At 32.0% G+C, this 22,153-nt stretch overlaps 1 protein-coding gene across 2 annotated transcripts in view; it reads right to left on the minus strand.

The window, feature by feature from the left end:
• The window catches only part of ZNF292 (zinc finger protein 292), an 85,535-nt gene that overhangs the window by 53,488 nt on the left and 9,894 nt on the right, over window positions 1-22,153 (minus strand). The gene's annotated exons all lie outside the window — the stretch shown is intronic.

Genomic DNA, 22,153 nt, shown 5'->3' on the forward strand with positions numbered 1-22,153 from the left:
GGCAGATTTGCTTTACTCCTTCATAGACTTTTATTGCCCCTGGAGGTCTAAGGATAGAGTACGTGGGGAAAAAAGTTAACTGAGATCAATCTACTATTGTTTTGAAGGAAATCTGTTCTCATCAATTCAGCAAAAGTTAAAATGTCAAAACAATTCTAGTGGTGAAATGATTCTTCTCTTGCATTCTAATTTTTCTTATTAAGACAATAAAGCTAGTTTTATGACATGTATCTTTGTAGAAAAAAGTTTAAAACAGGGAACATTAAAATAAGTAAAAGTAGTAAGCCCAGTAATTGCCCAATCTGAAAATTTTACCAGGGATTATCTGGTACAGAACACTGTAATGTTTCCTGTACAAAAATAACTTACTTGGAGATTATACTCAAACATGTTAAAGGAATCCTACAATAATTTCAACAGGTTATTAAGGATAATAATGTACTAACAAGAATAGGAAAACCAAATATCAAAATGACAAAAATACAAGCAAATCAAGATGGCTAAGCAGACTTTTATAAGTTAGTACTGTTGATTAATCATTCAAAATTAATAAGCAAATTTTCTGTCTTTTTCAGCCTTTTCCCCTCAAAAAAATGTCTTAGGTCATAAAACTGTGTCATCTGCAAATTTACTCAAGCTAAAAGGGAAGCCTTCAAAACTATAGTTTTATTAATAAGTAAACAAAACAATAATAATGTTTCTGAGGAACTTACTGCTATGTTTACTGACTACTAAAATTAAAATACAATAGAAAGCTATTTAAATTTTTGGACATTGTTATGTATTTCTTCAACCCAAATATATGTATTTGGAATCTTACTAGTATTTCCTGATAAAAATCACCAGCCCCACCGATAAAATTTCATTAAAACAATGCATTTTTTGCATTCAAACTATTTCATGTGATACCAGCAAATCAGACATACTAATAATGGCTTTTGCATTAAAATGACACTCTCTTACATATAAAATGGAATCCAGGACACACTCTAGATTATTTTAACATAATATTCAGTAAACTTAAAAACAATAAAGTAGCACCAAATCAAAGCCATGCTTTTTCTATAGGACATGCAAATTTAATTAATAATGACTGATAGATATGAGGACAAAAGAAAACAGAAACAGCAGTTGTGTCTAGAAAGAACACAGATTATTGTCAATTCTCCTATGTACTCTAAGATTGAGACTTTAAGCTAAGAATATCAATCTAACTGAACAAACAAGCAACCTGAATTTTTTGTAGACATTTACCTTATATCACTACCTGAGATTTCATTTATTTAGACATTTATCTTTAAGTACCTTGATGCATTTTCATTCCTGATTTTAGGTTAGATTTTCACATATGAAACTTCCTCTGGTGATTTAGATATGCTCTTACCTGGAGTCTTTTGGGACCAACAGCACACACTTGGAAGGCTGATTGCTACATTAGAAATCAAAGTTTTGGCACCGCAGAGATAGCTGATCTATGTAGAAAATGAACCATAATCTGGACCTCATCAACACTTTGTGCTAATCAACTAAACTAAAATAATAATAGTACTTTGTTGATCAAGTTACAACAAATTTGCACCACACTTTCTTCAAAGACTCAAAAATATACTTGTCTTTTACTATCATTATTACAAAAACAAGAACTTTAGAGAACAATGAATAGGGAAAAAAAGCTCAATTAAATTTGTCATAAGCTTTTTTTTTTTTTATTTGTTTAAATCTTTGTTTTTACTCACCAAAGCAAACATTCTAACCACATTTTTTCCTCAGAAAAAATTCCCCAACTAACATAACAAAAATTCAGAAACTTAAAAAGATGGAGAAATATTACATATTACCTGCTCCCTACCCCAGTAAGTTTAGGGCATCTACTTTCAGTTCCTAACACAAAGCATATAATTAATAAATGACTGTTGAATTTGCATTTAAATCACTATAGAGAGGCTGGCCATGGTGGATAATATATATTCCTTGGAGAAAAAAATCTATGCCAATGAAAAAATCTTGCTATCGCTATTTCTTTTGAGACAGGAAATTATTCTTTGAACAAGGTGTCCTTGAAATGACCTTCAAATGTCCCTTCAGTATTTTATTTGAAATGTCTTTTTTTGGGGATGAAACACTTTCCTATCTCCCACTTTTTGATGCCATCTGAGAAAGCAATTTTTAGGCTTACCTTTGGGGTTTCTGTGTTTTACTAAATCACAAAGTTTTTTTCAGATTACTGTTATGGGCTATTAAGGGGGTCTCCTGAACTTGTTAAGTTATCATTATTTTTTGGAAACACTGGGCGAAGACCATGCAGAGGGCCCTGAATGTGTCAAGAATGAATCGACCTACTAGCTGACATAATTTGTAGTTGTAACCCAAACTGGATTCCCTATGTGTCCTTGAGAGGCAAGACGGTGCCAACCAGTTTAAGACAAGCTAGGATAATGCTTGGGCAGCTTTCGGTCCTTTGCAGATAAACAGACCCACCTGTTTTCATAGTATTATTTTCCCTTAGGAACTGCTATCACCTTGCTCCTCCCTCTTTGAACCCCTCCCCCACATTGGTCTAGTCTTTCTCAAGTTTATTGCACAGCCTCCCTTCCCATGTCATACTTCTCTCTGATATCCCCTCTTCCCCTTGTCCTATTATAAAATTGTAAACAACTGTGAAAACAGGAACCCATTTCTCTAGTAATAAACTTGGTTTTCTCATAAGTCTTATGACATTGTTATTGCCCGTTGACACTAATATATAAAAATAAGTTCATGAAAATAAATTCCATCTTTGTTAAATTCTTCTTTTCTACTCCAAACTACATCAATATTTGTCATTTTTGGAAACAGCCTTGTTTTCCTTAAAGTAGGCACCCATGAAGTGATCTGAGTTTTACTTATAATTAAACCCTCTTGGCTTTTAGTTAATATTTACAAAATGCATTCCTTTCCTATCATGTACCTATTTTCATATTTGGTCATATACCACACACAACTATCTTGTTACTGATCTTCTTTATCACAATTCTCTCTACATACAGTAAATTTAAAATGCTACAGACCACATAACACCAACATTGGAATAAATGCATTCACTAACTTTTTTTGTGTGTGTTATTAAAGAGAGTCCTTGATTCCTGAGCCTACTAGACTTACTATCTACTTACTAGACTACTTACTATAGACTTAAACAAGAGAGTCTAATAAGTACTTACATGCTACTATGCTGTTATATCCTTATGTAGATGTTCATTATTCCAGGAACTGAAAGTAGACATTCTATGAAGACTTTATAGATTAAAAACCCAAACAGACCAAGTCCCAATATAGAGAGATTGCTTCAAGTTTTTAAGCTTAAAATTCGAACAGATTATTCAATTTTGGACTAAATTTATTAGTTCTTTTTTGAAACCTAAGAAAATTCATGAGCACTTATCCAAACAACATTTTTTAACAGTTTGATATAAACCTTCAGCACTTTATTTGGCCATTCAAACTAGAACATTAGTAACAACACAAAAGCCAAATTCCTATATTTCTTTCTTTCCCTTACAGAAAAGTTCAAAGTCCCAGTTCCCAGTCTTTTGAAATTGTAATGAATCACAGCCATTCACGAGGTATGATAGACAAGCTTTATTTTAATGTTCTCAATACAGTTAAGAGTCTTAGCAGAAACTTCTTGGGATTTTGGTTAGGTTTCCGTTAGAAGATTTACAAGGATGATATGAGAAAGAGCTGTATATGATAAGAAGATCCAATGAGTTGTAATCTGGATCCATCACCTGGAGAGAGTACTTGTATATATTAATAAGATCACAGATTCATTGAAATGCTTTATAAATAGTAGCAAAAACAATCCAAAATAGTATTATGTACGTCTGTAGAATTTTTCCAGATTCTCCAAATTCCACTTCAAAACCTGTTATCAGTTAATTCCTCAAATTTCCTTGCAATTTAAAGTTCTACTTATTGAGCTACTACTCTTCCCCATTACCTGCAATTCAATTCAATCTCATCTCCCTCCCATCTCCAATATTGTACTAGTTTCATTAAAGGCATCTAGTGTCATCATCTTAGATGTAATCTATTTGTTCAGTGAGAGTGAACAGAAGCGCTCTCAGAATTAGAAAGATTTGAGCTAAAATCATGACTCACTTTACTAAATGTATGATCTTGGACAACTGACAAAACATTTTTGGGCCAGTTTTACTGTAAAATGAGAATAGTAATAGCATTAGCTTCAAACAGTTTTTGTTAGGATCAAATGAGATATTAAAGCACTCTACCAATCTTAAAATCCTACATAAATATTATCCTCATTTTTAGCATCATTCCGCTCTGTTATTCATTCTTCTAAACAAGTCATTCATTTAAAAAATTGAAACTTTTGTTTCAATAAGTCCATATTTCTCCTGAGGACACCAAATTTTCCATTGCTAATTCCAGATCAATCCTCCATCTCAATGAACTAAAATAATCATTCCTCCTTTGAAGGCTGTCTATATGATATTTTCTCTAGGATCTTCAATATTCATGTTTTTGAACCCTCCAATATTCTAAACATACTTTCTTCAATTTCCTTAATAATTCAACAGTCTTTCATAATCCACCAGTAAAGTCATACTTTAGGCTAGTGATTATCAAACTCAACTAGAAAACAAAGCCACTAAAACAAAAAAAGAATGCCTCCAAGCCATAGACTTAGAAAACCATTTATTAATACTACCTGTATTATTCCACTTTATTTTGTTATTGCTAAATACTTCCCAATTACATTTTAATCTAGTGCAGTATAGACTTCTGTCTTAGACCACACTATAGAATATCTCAAGTGGTCTCTACTAATTGATTATCTTTCTAATGTACTGTTTAATTCTTCTCAGGAAGCACTGCCTTTAATAAAAAAAGAAAAAAAATTCACCTCCAATTAATAAAATGCATTTTCTTTCCCTTCCACCTCTACCCCAGCCTCTCAACGAAAAAGAAAAGCAAAATCCTTGTAATAAAAATGCAAAATCAAACTCCCACACTAACCAAGTCCAAAAATGTCTCAATCTGTATCCCAAGTCCATTAACTGTTTCTCGAATCATAGTTGATCATTGCTCTGATCAGAGATCTTAAGAACTTTGAAAGTGCTTGTATAATTGTTCCCCTGACTTTGTTTCATCACCAGTTTATAAAAATCTTCCTCCATTAGAATGTAAAGGCCTGATTCTCAATCTTACTTTTTTTGTTTCTCTGGACTCCAGTGTTTAAAAGTTTTTCTTTTTTTTTTAAATTAGCTTTAGTTTTTCCTATACAGAAGGAATCCTTAAAAGTTCTTTATTTCATTTTAAGTATACTTTTGTCCTATAGGATTATAATCTTGTTTTGCTAACTAAATTCCACACACTCCTAAATTTTGTGTGATCCTCAGCACTTGAATTCTTTCTGGCTTACAATATGTTTTTCTTTGATCTGAAGGTTTGGAATTTGGTTATAACATTCCTGGAAGTTTTCATTTTGGAGTTTCAGAAGGTGACTTATGGATTCTATTTCTACTGTGTTCTTTGGTTCTACAAGAAATGGTCAATTTTATGATTTCTGTGAAAATTATGTCAAAGCAGTCTTTTTTTAGGGAAGTGGTCGTAGTCACAATTTACAAGAACAGTCATGATAATTTATAGTGAGTGGTTATTATGTGCCAGTCACTGCGCTAAGCATTTTACAAATATTATAAATATTATCCTTTCTGATTCTTTACAACCACCCTGGGAAGTAGGAATCACTATTATCTCCATTTTACAGATGACAAAACTGAGACAACCAGCTTAAATGACCTGTATAAGATTGCACTGACAGGAGTCTAAGGCAGGATTTGAACTGGATTTAGATAAACTCCAAAGTACCTTGACCTTGGTCATTGTATTACCAAGTTATTTAATGATTCCTAAATTCTCTCTTATATTTTATTCCCCAGATGAGTTTTTGGTTTTTTTGGTGATAATTACTTCTTGGATCAGCTAGATGGGACAGTAGATAGAGCACCAGTCCTAGGTCAGGAGGACTTGAGTTCAAATTTGACTCCAGACACTTAATACTTCCTACCTGTGTGACTGACTCCCAGCAAGTCACTTAACCCTAAACTGCCTCAGAGGAAAAAACATAATAAAAAGATAATTACTTCTACTCTCCCCTTTCCTCCCAACTTCTGGCTTTGTTTTAATATTTCTTGTTTTTTTTTCATGGATTCAATAAAAAGTTAAAATACAAAATAACAAGAAAACTTTGTTTCATCATTTCTAGGAGTTGCAGTTGAGTATTGTGTACAAACTGTAATTTTTCTTTGAGACTTTGATATAGGATGTTTTGGAGCTATTATCTTCTTCTAAATTTGTGTATTGGATATAACTTTCACTATATAAAAATTATGATGGAATTGTCTGTTCATTCTTCCAGTGTTACTTCCCAATTCTGAGCTTTGTGTTAGGGCGAGACTGAACATTTTTTTAGGAAATGTCTGGGCCCTATTAGAAATTCGGGTAATTCTTTTGGGTTTTGTTGCTTTCTCTTGTTTAAGGTTGTGTTACTTGTGTATATCAGAGGACTTATAATACAAGCTTTCAGAGAATCAAGTCAGCCCCACCTTTGCTAGGAGGTCTGTTTGCTTTGTTAGATAACATCTAGTCAAACAAATCTTAAAGTGCAAGTCTGATCTTGATAAATATCCCTCCATAACCTGGGCCCCTTCTGACTATCTTTCTGGTCTTCTTACAACCCCTCCCCAACATCCCTTTTCCCCCCCAAAAGATGGGGTGGTTTTCCTCATGAATTAACGTCAATATGTACTTTCTTTGCTGAAAAATATTGCAGAAAATATAAAGAGCATCAATTTTATAATGGACCTTAGAGTTCATTTAATTGCAAGTATCTGTGGAATCCTTTGTGGAATCTGACATAAGCATTCATTAAACCTTCACTGGAAGATCTGGCAGCTTTTACTCCGATCACCTTTTCTAAGAAGGTGAAATATTCTTCTGTCTTTCACCAAATACCACTAACACCAAAATCTGAAGTTAAAAAAAAGTGTTGTGGAAACAAGACTGGATTTTAAGAAAAACAACTTCAAATACCAGCTCTTTTGCTTAACTCTGACATGATAGACATATTTAATCTCTTTGGGCCTTAGTTTCCTTATCTGTAAACTGAAAGAATTATATTATATATGATATATAATAAAGAATTATATGTAACAATTCTATATTATATATAATATATACTAATTATATTATATAGTAGGTGACTTCAAGGGTTTAATGCAGCTTTAAATTCACGAACTTAAGCAAAATGGCATGAATCTCAATTCTTCTCCAGATTAAAAAAAATATATATTTTAGCTTGTCAATGACCTTCCTAGAGTGAAGTACCCCAAACTATACTCTAAATGTAGTATAATCTGGGGGAAAGTATAGATAACCTTCCTTCTGAATATGATTTTTTAAATATATTAAATATATTTTTAAATAAAGGTTTAAATTGCACTAGTTTTTTTGATTAACATATCACACAAAAAGTTACTGATGCCTCATTTTCACAGATTCTTGAAGACTATGCTAGTGAAATGCATGCCAAGTCTTCTAGCAGGTCTTACAATACTAGAAATGGTCTAGACAACAGAAGGCCTGACTTTTCAGAATCAGTCTAAGCATAGAATAAATGAATGGAAAAAAGCTTTTTTGAAGCATGCCATCAACTATGGTAGAAAATCAAGATCAGAGAAAAACCAGGAATACCATTTGACTTGAAAATACAGTGTATGAATGCGGCATAATAGGAAATAAAGTCTAAAAAGGGTACTTGAATAATTGAATGGCACTATTGCCTCATAAACTGAAAAGAAGTTGGGGGATGAGAAATGTATAGAATTATTAGCAAGAGATTCAGCTAACCCAAATCATCTTGAAACCATAAGTAGGTAGAGAAGAAATGAATGCAAAACAGATCAATTGGCATTTTAAGACCATCAATCTACAATGGAGATGGTAGCTAAATTATTACATTCTCTACTCTGTGAAAAAGAGACACAGCACACACAAAAACAAAATCAGGAGAAAGAGATGGAATCAATACAGCAAAGTAACAAAGAAAAATATAGCTAGCTATCCCAGCTCCATACTTCCTACCTTTATCTCCTTGAAAAAGATATAGCAAATGTACCACACCAAATCTTGATAAGGAAATCCAAAAGAAAAAAAAAAAAAACTTCAAAATATCTAAAAGCAAAGCCTCAAAGAAAATTGTAGCTTGGGCACAAGTGCAAATATAAATCCTAGAAGAGATAAAACAAGAGGGTTTTTTAAATTATTTGAAAATGACTTTTAAAACAAAATGAGTGGGGGGAAAATGATTAAGCAAATGAAGCTATGAAATAAACATTAAAAGAGGATTAGTGGCTTGGAAATGGTACAAAATCTTACCTAATAAAATAAAATTACTGAACACCATGAACATTAGAAACAACCAAAGAGAAGCTAATGACTCAAAACAAAATGAAAAAATATCAGAACAGAATTAAAGATCAAAATAATAGTAATATAAGACATGTCATAGTGAAAAATAGATGACTTGGAAAACAAATACTTCCCAGAAATACTGAAGTTACAATCTAGATTTCCCAGATCCAAGGAAAAACATTTCAAAACAGAAAGAAAAAATTCAAGTCAATCAGAATCACAGAAGAGTTAGGAACTTCCACTATAAAGAATCAAAAAAATTGGAATGCAATACTTTACTGGGCTTACTACCAAGAAAAACTTGAGTAAAACTGAGCATAATCCCAGAGAGTAAAAAGGGGAACTTGAACAAAACATAGAAATTCTATGCATTCCTAATGAAAACAAACAAAAATAGAATTGAACAGAAAATTTGAACTATTAACCCAGGAAATTAAGAGATATGACATAAAAATAAACATGAGAATGCAACCACAAGGCACTAAATAAAAGCTAAATTGCTTATATTCTTATATGGGGAGATACCACCTGTATGCCCTAAGAATTCTATTATAATCAGGGATAAGGGAGGAACAATAATTAGAAAGAAGACCTTGGAATGAATGTGATGTTCTGACAATGTGAAGAGAATAAAACAAAGTAGAAGAGGTCAGGGGAGACTGGATGGAAGAGGGGAAGAATGGGAAAACTATTTCACTCAAATGGGGTGCATAAGCAGAAGTTTATATAATAAGGAAAGGGAATAGGGCTGTGGACTTTATTGTTATCATTGTCATCTAACTAGTTGAAGGAAAAAATAATACATATACATGTCAATATATCTGGGTACAGAAATATATTTCACCCAACAGGGAAACAGGAGGTAAAGATATGGGGAAGAAGAGTGAGAGGCAAGGAGTAAACAGAAATGTGTGTGGAACCTAATGGAGGAGTAGGAGTAGATGGAAAAAAAAGAAAAAGCATAAGAACAGGATGTAGGGAAATACATATTGATCATAACTCTCTATGTGAATGGGAAGAATTCACCCATAAAATGGATATTATTAGCATTGGATAGCATTAGAAATCTAACAATACATTTACAAAAACACATGAAAGAAAACTATAAAAAGTTAAAATGAGGAGCTAGTGCAGAATCTATTATACTTCAGCTGAAGTTAAAGAAAAAAAAAGCAATAATAATCTCAGACAAAGCAACATCAAAAATAGACCTAATTTTAGAAATAAAAAGAACAATTTACACTTTGTTTAAAGGTACCACAGAGAACAACTAATGTCAATATCAAATATATAGGCATCAAAATGGCTTAGCAACTAAATTCTTAAAGGAAAAGTTAAATGAGTTTCAAGAAAAAATAGCAAAACTTTAATTGTGGGAGGAGGGGAAGAAAGGCTTCGATTTATCTCTGACATAAAGATAATAGCAACTAACAATCTGAGAAAGAACAATAACAATATGAAAAAGAAATGAAGTACACCTAAAAAAAAGTTTGGAAAAATTAGATATGATAAATCTTTGAAGAATAATGAATGGGAAAAGAATGGAATAAACCTACTGCTCAGTGCACATTGTTTCTTCATAAAAATATCCACTAATTAAAGCCTTCCTATATTATGAATCTTTTATCAAACATAATGTAATAAAATATATTGAAAAGGGCCTTTGAAGCAAGGATTTCAAATTAATTGGAAACTAGCTTAATCCAAGAGAATGAATAGATCAAAGAATAAATTATAGAAGCAATTAACAATTTCATTAAAGAAAATGAGACCAATACAGCAAAATATCTGGAATGCAGCTATAGAAGTACTTAGGGTGAAACTTATACAGTATCTCTATCAGTAAAAGAGAGAAGGAATAGATTAACAAATTAGGCATACAGCTAAAAAAACAACCTAAAAAAGAAAAAAGAAAAAAAATCAACAAATTTGAAATGCCCAAGTAAACAATGAAATGATTAACAAAATTGAAAGCAAGGGGAAAAAGAGAGAAATGCATCAAATAAATAAACCAAGGGCAGCTAGGTGGCGCAGTGGATAGAGCACCAGCCTTGAATTCAGGAGGACCAGAGTTCAAATCTGGCCTCAGACACTTAACACTTCCTAGCTGTGTGACCCTGGGCAAGTCACTTAACCCCAGCTTAAAAATAAATAAATAAATAAATAAATAAACAAATAAATAAACCAGTAGCTTGTTTCTGAAAAATAATAAATAAGACAATAACTAACTTTTGATTTTTAAAAAGAAAATCAAATTACTAGCATAAAAATGATAAAGGATAAATTCACAATAAAGAATATAAAAAAGTAGGAGATATTTCCTCCAAAATATGCCACCAAAACTGACAAACTAAATGAAATGGATGATTATTTACAATAAATTGACTAAATGAATAGAACCAAAAAGAGTCCTGAAATAATCCCATTTTAGAAAAAAGAAATTGAAGGAATCATAAATGAACTCCTAAAAAGAGGGTAAGGAGACAAGAATTAAACAAGCAAATGTAGGAAACAGTTAAAATAAACAAAAACAAAACAATACAAAACAAAACAAAAAAAATTAATTGGGGGAAGGGAGGGGAGAAGAAATAGGAACCTTCCAAATTCCATCTACAATGCAAATGTGGTTTAAAACAAGAAGAATCAAGACAGGGGAAAAAAATTATTGGCAGGAAATTTAAGAAACATAAGGATGATACATTATGACCTGGCTGGATTTATAACAGGAATGCAAGACTAGTTCAATATTAGGAAAACTGACCACATTAAGAACAAAACCAATCAGACTCATATAATTACATCAATAGTTAGAAAGGGAAAAAAAAGGAAAAAAAAAAGCTTTTGACAAACTGAAACACTGATTCCTGTTTAAAGATACATAGGAATAAATGGACCTTTCCTTAAAATGATGAATAGTGCCTACCTAAAACCAAAAGCAAGTAATGTAGTGTAATGGAGAAAAGTTAAAGACCTTTCCAGCAAGATCGGGAGGTAAAGCAAAGATGTTCATTATCCCCATTACAATTCACTACAGTGTTGGAGATAAATCCTAGCTATAGCAATAAGACAAGAAAAATTAATAAGAGGATGGGAAAGCACAGACAAAAAGGAAAACATGATCATTTTTTGGAGACTATATAATGGTTAACTTAGAAAACCCAGAGTCAACTAAAAATTATGTAAAAGAACTAATAAATCAGTTGCAGAATATAAAATAAACCCCACACAAAACACGGAACATTTTTATTTATTAACAAACATCACCCAGTAAAGAGACAGAAAAATCCCACTTAAAATAACTACTTATAAAATAAAGGCAGACTTATTTAATTGGTGACATTACCAACACTAATTTGTTTATTCAGTGCCATACCAGTCAAATTACCAAGGGATTATTTTATATACAGAAAGAAAAAGAAATATTAACATTTATCTAGAGGAACAAAATGTCAACAATATCAAGAGAATCAGTTAGGGGAAAAAAGGGGAAAGAAAATTCTAGCAGTTCTAGATTTCAACCTATACTAGAAAACCATAATCATCAAAACAATTTGGTACTGAATAAGAATTAAGGGGAAAATGGTATAGATTAGGCACAATATGTAGAACATATGAGTTAATGATCCAGTATTAGACAGACCCAAATGACAGCTACTGGGTTTGAGAACTCACTATTTGACCAAGCTGTTGGGAGAACTAGAAAGCAGTCCAGCCTAAACTAGATATAAACCAATGTTATATGTGTTACAACAAAAAAGTTCCAAATGGGTAGATGATTTATAATTCGGAAACAAAGAATAACACCATCAACAAATTAGAGGACCATGGAAGAAAGTAACAGTCAGATGGGAGAAGAATTCACAATAAAATCAGAGCCAGACTTTCACAAAAGATAAAGTAGATAATTTTGGTTGTATACAATTAAAAATTTTGTATACAAATAAAATCAATTCTGCTAAATTATAAGAGAAACTGGAAAGTGGGGAATTTTTTTTTTCATTTTGTTCATTCAGATTTTCATATTTCAACATCTTTTTTTATTAAAAAAAATCTTGGCAGATATTTTCTCTAATAAAGGTCTTAATTAAAGTATATATATATATATATGTAACTGATTCAAATTTATGTATCATTCCCTGATAAATTTTCAAATGTTCAAACTATGAACAATTTTTAAAGCAAGAAATCCAAGCTATCAATAGTCAACTGAAAAATGCTTTAAATTATTGATAGACAAATGCAAATGAAAACAACTTCAAAGTACCATCTCACATCCATTAGATCAGCTAAGATGCTTGGAAGTATGTGGGAAAATAGTTCACTAATGTGCTGATGGTGAAACTATAAACTAGTCCAACCATTCTGGAAAGCAATTTGAAAACTATGGCCCAAAATTTGAACTGCACATACCCAGTGATATTGCTACTCTGGCTCTATCTTAGATTTAAGAAAAAAAGGAAAATGATCCGTATATACAAAATTATTATTATTATTTTATTTTATAGTTATACATTTTTGACAGTATATATGCATGAATAATTTTTTTATAACATTATCCCTTGTATTCATTCTTCCAGATTTTCCCCTCCCTCCCTCTACTCCCTCCCCTAGATGACAGGCAATCTCATACATTTTACATGTGTTACAGTATAACCTAGATATAATATATGTGTGTAAATCCAATTTTCTTGTTGCATGTTAAGTATTGGATTCCGAAGGTATAAGTAACCTGGGTAGATAGACAGTAGTGCTAATATTTTACATTCAATTCCCAGTGTTCCCTCTCTGGGTGTAGTTGTTTCTTATACAAAATTATTAATAGTAATATTTTTGTGATGGCAAAGAATTGGAAGCTAAAGGGTACCCATCAATTGGGAAATACCTGAATAAATTATGAGATATAAATATGATGGAATAACACTGTGTAATAAGAAATTACTTAAGGGGATAGCTTCAGAGTAACCCAGGAAAACTTACAAGAACTTGCATGAAGTGATCAGAACCAGGAGAATGATTTATACAATCACAGCAATACAATAAAGACAAACAACTCCTAAAGACTTAACAAATTTGATTAACATAATGACAAACAATAACCCCAGCGATGATGATGAAATAAACTACCTATAATCCAAATAGGTGATGGATTTGGAGTATATATTAAGGCTTAGATTTTTTGTTGTTTTTTTATTTCTGAACATGGCCAATGAAAGAATTTGTTTTGCTTGATTATAATATTTGTAATGGGATTTTGGGAGGAAAGGGCAGTGTTTCAATGAGTAGGGAAGGAGAGGATTTTAAGACAATTATAAGATAATATGGGTCTGAAAATACAATAAAATGAAATTAAAAATAAAATCAGGAGAAATGGCTAGATCTGATAAAAAACATAACAACAACATAGTTGAAATTTACATTATAGATGACATTATTTTATAGGAACTAAGGGTTTCATCTTGGGTTTGTGTAAAGGCAGACATAGTTTCTAGAAGTGAGATGATTATATACTCTGGCCTCATCTGACTTTATATGACATATTTTATTTGGTACTTGACGACATAGTTTGCTTATTTATTTGTTTGTTTGTTAGTCTATCTATTGTTAAAGCTTTTTATTTTCAAAACATATGCAAGGTAATTTTTCAACATTAATCCTTGTAAAACCTTGTGTTCCAAATTTTTCCCCTCCTTCCCCAACCCCCTCCCCTAGATGGCAAGTAATCCAATATATATTATACATGTTAAAATATATTTAGTTCCAATATATGTAAATATATTTGCACAATTATCTTGCTGCACAAGAAAGATCAGATCAAAAAGAAAGAAAATTAATAAGAAAACAAAATGCAAGCAAACAACAATAAAAAGAGTGAAATGTTATGATGTTGTGATCCACATTCAGTTCCTGTAGTCTTCTTTCTAGGTGTAGATGGCTCTCTTCATCACAAGATCACTGAAACTTTTATTGTTGGAAAGAAGTCACATCCATCAGAGTTGATCATCATCATATATTATTGTTGCCATGTACAATGATCTCCTGGTTCTGCTCATTTTACTCAGTATCAGTTCATGTAAGTCTCTCCAGGCCTTTCTAAAATCAGCCTGCTGATCGTTTCTTATAGAACAATAATATCCCATAACATTCACATACCATAATTTATTCAGCCATTCTCCAATTGATGGGCATCCACTCCGTTTCCGGTTTCTTGTCACTACAAAAAGGGCTGTCACAAACATTTTTGCACATGTAGGTCCCTTTCCCTCTTTTAAGATCTCTTTGGAATATAAGCCCAGTAGAAACACTGCTGGATCAAAGAATATGCACAGCTTGATAATTTTTTTGAGCACAGTTCCAAATTACTCTCCAGAATGGCAGGATCCATTTATAGGACAACATAGTTTTAATGGAGAACATTTGAGAAGATATTTGGAGAGTGTCCAAAGTAAACCAAAAGGGACAATAAAGGGACCTGAGTCTGTAAAGAAACTGAGGATCTAAGAAGAGAATTAAGAACTAAGCTAATGACCTAAGGAGCCTAAGTACATATGCAGTACTTTTCTTAATTAATGACAAATTAAGAATATCTTGTCTAACTAGATCTACAATATATAAAAACTAGTTTTCACACACATTGATGAAAGATCAATAAAATGATGTCTTTATTCAGTTTACCTTTACAGATTTTTAAGATAACTCTACAAAGGCTTAGAAAATTACGATCAATAATCTTTTTCCAATCAAGATAGTTCTGAAAAATTTTACTCTATAATAATAGCAGAGGGGCTCCCAATCAGTGTACTGCATACTCAAGAGGAAGCTGTGCAGTTATTTCAAGAAATTTGCAAATACATGTTCACATAAAGCACTGTTGTATAACTGTAATTTCAATAAAATATGAAACACTGGTGGTTTTAATCTTTTAAAAGGTTTCACTGATGTCTGATACTAAAAAAAAAAAAACTGTGAAATTTCTAACTGACTTCTGGATACATATTTGTTTGGAGTAGCTAAAACTTGTCCAATAAAAATGAAAAAACTTCTTGCCTTTTTCCACTACATGTATTTGTAGGAAGTGAATTTTTTATTTTTTTTATTTTTTGCACTTGTTGCATTGGTTGTCTAAATAATGAAATTTAGAGGATGAATCAAAAATTGAAATTTTTATCTCAACAATCAAATTTCCACCCCCCCCAAATGTATATGGATACAATTGTAGTTGATAAAATACACACTCACTTAAAAAGTGTTACTGAATACAAAGTAGCTTCCTATCAGCATGTATTTTCTCAATCAATGGATAAGAATATAATTCCTGGAAAAGAACTGCTACCAAAAAAAGTCTATAATAAGCTGAAAAGGAAACTAAATCATCAGAAAGGGTAGAAGAGTATTAGAACTATTTTAGGGATGAAGAAATATAATTGGGTAAGAGAGAGGGAGGAGAGGACAAGTAGAATCATAATGAATGTTCTAGATTTTAATGCATTATTTGGACTACTAGCCAAATTTCCAGAATCACACAATGCCAGAGATGCAAGAAACTTTACATTTAGTTGAACATGAACATCATTTTATAGATAATGAGGAAACTGAGGCCCAGAGAGATTAAGTGATCATGATCATAAAAACCACAGGCCTTTTAGTTTACACTAAGGTGATCTATATGTCCTGGTTTGAGAAATCAAATCATCCACTTTGGTTTTTGAGTTCAGAAATCTGATGGCCTATCTCTGCTACTCCTACCATACTTTGAAGGCTTGCTACCAACAATACACACCATCTTTCCAGGAGTTTCCATTTTTGACACACTACGGATACTCTGCATATTTCCAAGGAGTTTTATTCATAATACAAACTAAATGCATATATACTAGGTTAAAGAAAACCTAATTATTTATCTAGTAAATTATGAGATGGACTCCAGTTTACTAATCTTTCCTATTTAGGGCCCCAGAAGACCACATTCAAATTTGACCCTAAAACAAAATTTCTTACCCAAAATCCTCCCTCTGCCAATTTGTTATTGGCCTAGATAGTTATTCTTCACAAAATTCATTTGTCCACCTATAATTCTAGCCAATCAGAAGTTTTCCTGTTCAGTGATGGGCATTTAGTGCTCAAATCAAATAAATTCATCCAATAAATACTTACTATGGGTAGGTACAACAATGGGACTATTCTTATTTATTCACTGAGTCATCATCTCCTTTGGGAGGAAAGGGCAAAGGAAAAGTGAATTTTTAAAGAAGATAATCAATTTTTTCCTTACCTCAAAAATTAAACTTGATAATCTATTTATACAATTCATAACACACTTCTTTCTTCAGTCATAGATCCACCACAACTAATTACAAATCCTATCATGTCCTACTCCTTCACACTCTGTCCCATTTTCCTGTCATTTATTTCATGCAATAAAATCCAATCCTCTAGGTGCCCTGACATGTCATGCATGTCTGAGAAGAAAAATCCTTTCTTTTTGAAAAAATAAAAGAAAATAAAAAAGATGTTTGGGGCTGAATTTCAGTATTAGTGGAGACCTAATGCATCTCCCCTTCTCAGTTATATTTATTAAGTACCAAGAAAAATGAGCAGCTAGGGGGCATAGTATATTGAGTGCTAGATCTGAAGTTGAACATATATGAGTTATTATTACATTTGGTCCAAAGTTCTAGCCTGACAATCTTTAAATGCTAATCCTAGGAAAACCTAGTATATAAGCCATTTCTTTTTTTCTTTGGGTGATCTGATGATAAGCATATCAGTTTCAGTAGTATGCAAATTACTTGGAAAAGTGAAATAATAAAGCTTTTAACTTTTTGCATCTTCAAAACATTTTGAAAAAATGTTCATTATATCCTTCTTTTGCGGCAATCACTTGTTTTATATAATTTTGCATTGGGTTCACAAGACTTTGATGGAATTTTAATTATTCACCATGAAATTGCACGCTGATTACAAGATATATTAGACATACTTTAAACCAAAGAATTCATTTTTGCAAATCTATTCTTGATTATAACCTGTAGTTTTCAATGAAATTTAAAAGTTAGGTGATTCACCAGGCCTTTGAAACATGTTATCTTCATCTTTTGGACGAAGTTCATAAGTTTTTATGTCCTCTGGGCATGATATATGATATATTATATGATATATAATTATAGTAAAAGGTTGTGGTATGGTACAAAGTGTTACTGCATTATTTTATTTTCATTTGGGAATTTCTATAATTCCAAAACAATTAGATGTTCCTCATTCTTTCAAAGGGGATAAGACTTCCTGGCCCACTAAATGTAAAAACAACTAACAAACTTTTTTGGTTGATATTTCATAGTCTGATGAAGATATGCAAATCTTTTCCAACTTCAAGAAGTCTAAGCCACACTATGCAACAATCAATACTAAGTTCCTCCCATTTCCTGGAACTTAAGGGTCTTTGGCTTGTTTTCTAAAGATATATTAGGCTTTGCTGCAACAGTTTGTTTCTTTGGTATTTTCTTTTTTGAAATCCTATTTTATAATGAGATTGAATGATCCTTGAGAAGTTTGACTTTCAAATACACGAATTTTTACAGTCACTGAAATTACAATTCACTGAAATTACAATTCACTGAAATTTACAGTCAGTGAAGTATTCAATCTTTATACATCTAGATGTATAGTTTTTTATAAAAACACAATAAGAGAAATGATACAACCATTTTGGAGAGAAATTTGGAATTATGCTCAAAGGGTTCTAAAATGATGCATACCCTTTGATCCAGCAGTCTTACTATTGGGTCTATACTCCAAAAAAATGTAAAAAAAAGGAAAAGGAGCCATATGTGCAGCAGCTCTTTTTGTTGTGGAAAGGAAATGAATGTCTATCAATTGGAGGATGGCTGAATAAGTATGGTATGTGAACGTTATGGAATATTATTGTATTATAGGAAATGATGAGGAGGCTGATTTCAGAAAAACCTGGAAAAGACCTACATGAGTTGATGCTGAGTGAGGTAAGCAGAACTAGGAGAACATCATACACTAAGTAACAAGAAGATTATATGATGATCAAGTGTGATGTACTCGGCTCTTTACAACAATGCAATGATTCAAGGCATGTTCAATAAACACGGATGGCAAAATGCCAATCATATCCAGAGAGAATCATGGAGAATGAATGTGCATTGAAGCATAATATTTCCCCTTTTTTGCTTATATGTTTTTTTTTCTTTTTTGTGGTTTCTTTCCCCCCTTTTGACTGATTTTCTTGCACAACATGACAAATAAAATGTTTTAAAAGTACTGCACATATTTAACCTATATCAGATTGCTTGCTGTCTTGGGGAAAGGGGAGGTAAGGAAAGGAGGAAGAAAAATTTAGAATACCAAGTTTTACAAAAATGAATGTCATATTTATAAAAATAAAATACTACCAGGAAAAAAAAAACAGAAACACAGCAAAAGAGGAGAGAAATGAACTATATGTATAGCATGTACATAATACATGATATGGCGCTAAAAAGACAGACAGGTAAGGGTCAGAAACTAGCTCAATCTAGTTTTATCTGGTTAAAGTAAAAAGTTCTGAGTTAACCTAGTATTAGAAACACACATGTATTATCATTACTGTCACAAAATGCTACATATCAAATTATTTTCTGTCATAAGTAATTTGGTCATTATTACTATATTATTATTACATACCTTTATCCAAATTATTGATAAACACTGTAGTAAACAATAAAGGATTCAGTACAGGACCCCTGCCATATTCCCTGGATATTTCCATGATAGTTTTGTGCAACAAGAGAGCTGTATAAACATGTACACATATATTGTATTTAAGATATACTTTAACATGTTTAACATGTATGAGATTGCAGACCATCTAGGGGAGAGGATGGAGGGAAGGAAGGGAAAAGTTGGAACAGAAGTGATTACAAGGAACAATGTTGAAAAATTACCTATGTATATGTTCTGTCAACAAAAAGCTATAATAAACAAAAAAATTTTTTAAAAAAAGATCAAGTTCTTGCCTTGGGAATCAATTAATCTGAAAAAAGCATAAATCTACACTTAAAGTTAAAATGTATTAAAAGGAACTTTTCTTTGCTCTATGACCTCAATTTATCTGGACATTTTATATATAATGCAAATTATAACTGATGTATGTCTGCCCATCCAATGTGTAGTTCGCGTCCATTTCTACTTTTACTAGATGTATATAACACTCAAAAGAGTTTGGCTTTATCATTCACATGGGGAAAGAGTGTCAGATTGTCTGTTCTCCAGATAACAGTTGGTTAGAAAGCTTATAAATATACTTATAAACTTCTTTTTTCTGAGACAGAGAGTGTAGGTAGATTCATCAGACCTGAAGTCAGAGGAAGAGGGTAGTAGATTGTCTTGGGGAAATTGTTCTTTGGTAATTTTTTTTTTTTATCTGGCTTCTATATTCAAAGCAATTTTATCAAATTCTATAAATCCTATATAGATCCAACAATAAGAGCACTGTAAGGTATGTAAGGTATAAAAAATAGCTTGTTGACATAGATTAGGGAAAAGGTTTACAGTAAGAACTAAATGTTAATTTTAATAAGCAGGGAAGATTAGATTTTCAAATCTTGTCCAGACTGGAAGTGCAGTAGCCACTTCTGGGCTGATCCCACTGTTGACTGGCATGCAGTCTTAACCCTCTCCTTTTCCAAACCTGCTTAAGTTGGTAGAGGTTGTTTTCTCCTCTTGGAATTTTCTTTTAATAAAATCATAGGTCCAGACTTTATTTTAATTGACAACTTATTTTACGTAGCAAAACACAAAACAGGATGTAGGAGCAATCATATATACACAACAGTCCAGGCTGTACTCTTAGCAAAGTAGTTTATTTATCTTCTTTCAATTAAAACAAACAGTAGCTCTATGAATTTGGATGATTATGTAGTATTAAGCTTCATTTTCAAAATAAGCAGAGAACCTGAAGTCCTTAGATCACACATGGTTTTAGAGCAGAGCAATCAATGTAAAGTCAAGAATTCCACTATCAAACTCCTCCCAATTCCTTCCTTTATAGAGAGCAAAAACTAGAGCCAGCACACTCCCCTTTGCATCTGTTGCTCTGCCTGGTTCAGCTGTATGAAACAAGATAGCCATTACTGTCCTGTTCTCTGCCCTGACTCCTTGGTGTGTAGTCTCCTCCCTTTATATTGTAAGACTGTCTTTTCTTTTTAGTAATTGTACCTCAGATTTAGCACTGTACCTGGCACAAAGTAGACTCTTAATAAATGTTTACTGGATTGGAGTGGGTAGATAAAGCCACATCCAATTTTTCTTATCCAGTCATACTCTTATCAAAGTCTACCCACAAATCTTCCATAAAAAATCCATCAATCTGCTAATGACCTTCTTTTATTCTAATTCTAAATGTACTCTAACAGTTAACATTCTCACTACTCTCCATCAAAGTTCTTTATTTGTGATTGCACCTAGGTGAAAAAGAAAAGTGAAAAATAGTATGCTCCAGTCTGTATTGAGAAACTATCTATTCTTTCTCTAGAAGTGGTTATCATAAGTCTTTTGGGATTGTCTTGGATCACTGTATTGCTGAAAACAGCTGTCATTCGCAGTTCTTCATCATATATTTATGATTCTCTACAACTTTATACTGGTTCTGCTCACTTCACTTTACATCAGTTCATGCCAGGCTTTGCAAATTTTTCTGAAATCAACTCACTTTTCATTTATTTGAGCATCTTGTAATTACTTTAATTTCAAATGAATTTTCATGTTTCAGTCTTTTAACTATAACATACTCCTTAAGTCATGGACTTGTCATTCTTTTTATAAAATTTCACATAGTAATTTATATGTAGCAAATGCTTATTAAGAATTTGGAAATCTTGTTTTAAAAATAAGATATGCAGCATTTTCATTCACAGGTCCAAAGCTTAGTTTAAATGTAACATGCTAAATTAGGTCATCTTGCCTCAGTGTGTCTTTTAACCTACTAAAGTAAAAAAATGAAATATTTAAAAATTTCTCTGAATGCTGTTATTTTCAGTGGAAATTTATTTGTATTAAGTCATATACTCCTTAGAATAGAATATATTTTAGAGCTCAGCATCACTATGATTTATTTTTAAACACAGCATCTACTTTCCTCCAGAGATACAAGTGTACTAGCTTTTTTTTTTTATTTTCTGGTTTTATTTTTATTTTTAAAAAATATATGGCTTTTTATTTATCAGATATATGCATGGGTAATTTTACAGCATTGACAATTGCCAAACCTTTTGTTCTAATTTTTCCCCTCCTTCCCCTTGCCCCCCAGATGGCAGGTTGACCAATACATGTAAATATGTTAAAGTATAAATTAAATACAATATATGTATACGTATCCAAAGAGTTGTTTTGCTATACAAAAAGAATTGGGACTTTGAAATAGTGTACAATTAGCCTGTGAAGGAAATCAAAAATGCAGGCGGACAAAAATAGAGGAATTGGGAATTCTGTGTAGTGGTTCATAGTCATCTCCCAGAGTTCTTTCGATGGGTATAGCTGGTTCAATTCATTACTGCTCTATTGGAACTGATTTGGTTCATCTCATTGTTGAAGATGTCCACGTCCATCAGAATTGATCATCATATAGTATTGTTGTTGAAGTATATAATGATGTCCTGGTCCTGCTCATTTCATG

This window comes from Sminthopsis crassicaudata, chromosome 4 (genome assembly GCF_048593235.1).
Source record: "Sminthopsis crassicaudata isolate SCR6 chromosome 4, ASM4859323v1, whole genome shotgun sequence".
Classification (NCBI taxonomy): Eukaryota; Metazoa; Chordata; class Mammalia; order Dasyuromorphia; family Dasyuridae; genus Sminthopsis; species Sminthopsis crassicaudata.